Source organism: Saccopteryx leptura, chromosome 2 (genome assembly GCF_036850995.1).
Source record: "Saccopteryx leptura isolate mSacLep1 chromosome 2, mSacLep1_pri_phased_curated, whole genome shotgun sequence".
NCBI lineage: Eukaryota > Metazoa > Chordata > Mammalia > Chiroptera > Emballonuridae > Saccopteryx > Saccopteryx leptura.
In genome coordinates, this window is record NC_089504.1 from 41,368,629 (window position 1) to 41,370,421 (window position 1,793).

The following is a 1,793-nucleotide window of genomic DNA, read 5'->3' on the forward strand; positions in this document are numbered from 1 at the left end:
TATATTTCATAGTAAAAATTCTTTTAAAAATAAGCCATATATATATATATATATATATTTAATTCCCCAAAAGATCCTAGCCAAAGGCCACCATGTTGACTTCCTACGCAAAATTTTAGGGGTGAAAGATGTTTCTTTTAAAAAGCAGAGAAGATGAGAGTTGCAGACCTGGAACTCACTGATGCTTGAACACAAGTTTGGGCTTGTCACCTTCGTCCCTGAACAACATGAACTTCAGCACCCCTCTTACTCTCCACAAACCACCGGATCCTGGGCTCCATGCAGTCACCCAGCCAACAGGCCTGTCTGGCCAGCAGAACAACCAGTGTCTAGACAGATGCCGTACGTTGGGGCTGCAGAACTTGACATCTCACTCTGCCAGCATGCAGGGTGCTTGGGGGTCCAGAGCCCTGGTTGTGGGGATAGCTGGAGGACTGGTGGGCATGGGGGTATCCGGAATGAGAAGGAGACTATGCAATGTTTGAACGACTGCCTGACCTCTTAGCTAGAGGGTGAAAAGCCTGAAGCCTGATAATTGGAGACAGGAAAGCAAAATCTGCTAGCACTCAGAGAGGAAGGGACCCTAGGTCAGAGACTGGGGACATTATTTTAAGACCATCAGGGTCCTAAGGACTAAGACTTTTGCAAGTTCTCTGAACAATGCCAGCATAATTTTGCAGATCGTGCCCATCTTGCTGTCGATGACTGCAGAGTCAAGAATGACACAGGGCTGGCCATGTGCCAGTCTGTGGAAAGTGACATTAGTGGGTTCTGAAAGGTCATTGATGACACCAACATTACTCAACTGCAGGTGGAGACAGGGATCAAGGCTCTCAAGGAGGAGCTGCTCTTTATGAAAAAGAACCACGAGGAGGAAGTAAGTGGTCTATAAAACCAGACTGCCATCTCTAAGTTGACCATGGAGTTAGATGCCCCAAATCACAGGATCTCAGTAAGATAACAGCGACCTGCAGGCCCAGTATAATGAGTTGGCTCAGAAGAACCGAGAGGATCTAGACAAGTACTGGGGCCAGAAGATTGAGGCAAGCACCACGAAGGTCACCTTGCAGACCTCTGAGATAGGACTGCTGAGATGACACTCACGGAGCTGAGATGTACAGTCCAGTCTTTGGAGACTGACCTGGACTTCATAAGAAATCTGAAGGCTAACTTGGAGAACAGGCTGAGGGAGGTGGAGACACGATATGCCATGCAGATGGAGCGGCTCAACGGGATCCTGCTGCATCTGGAGTCAGAGCTGGCCCAGACCTAGGCAGAGGGGCAGTGCCAGGCCCAGGAAAACAAGGCCCTCTTGAACATCAAGGTCAAGCTGAAGGCTGAGATTGCCACCTACTGTCGCCTGCTGGAAGAAGGGCAAGACTTGGATCTTGGTGACACCCTGGACGATAGCCACTCTATACAGTTCATCCTCAAGAGCAACATCTGCAGGATTATAGATGGCAAAGTGGTATCTGAGGTCAACACCAAAGTTCTAAGTTGTTAAGGCAGCAGAAGTGGGGCATCTCTTGGGGGAGCAGGAAGCCAATAAAAAGTTCAGCGACCATTGAACATTAAAAAAAAAGAAAACAAAGAAGATAGGAACCAAACCCAAACTTCACCCAGTACCTGAAACTTTAATACCTGCCTTTATTATTATTCTATTCTTTCCCAGCCATACTAAACCTTGGTAGCCATTTTCTCATAGGATTCTCTCAACTTTTCACTCTGCTTCACATCTGTAGACTGGACGCATCTTCCTTCTGTGAAGCTGCCATCACTGGGTCATCACCAGC

The 1,793-nt window shown here is 47.5% G+C and overlaps 1 pseudogene; it reads left to right on the forward strand.

Moving 5' to 3' along the window:
* Positions 1-227: 227 nt before the first annotated feature.
* On the forward strand, positions 228-1,504 carry LOC136391300 (keratin, type I cytoskeletal 18 pseudogene; annotated as a pseudogene).
* The last annotated feature ends 289 nt before the right edge of the window (positions 1,505-1,793 follow it).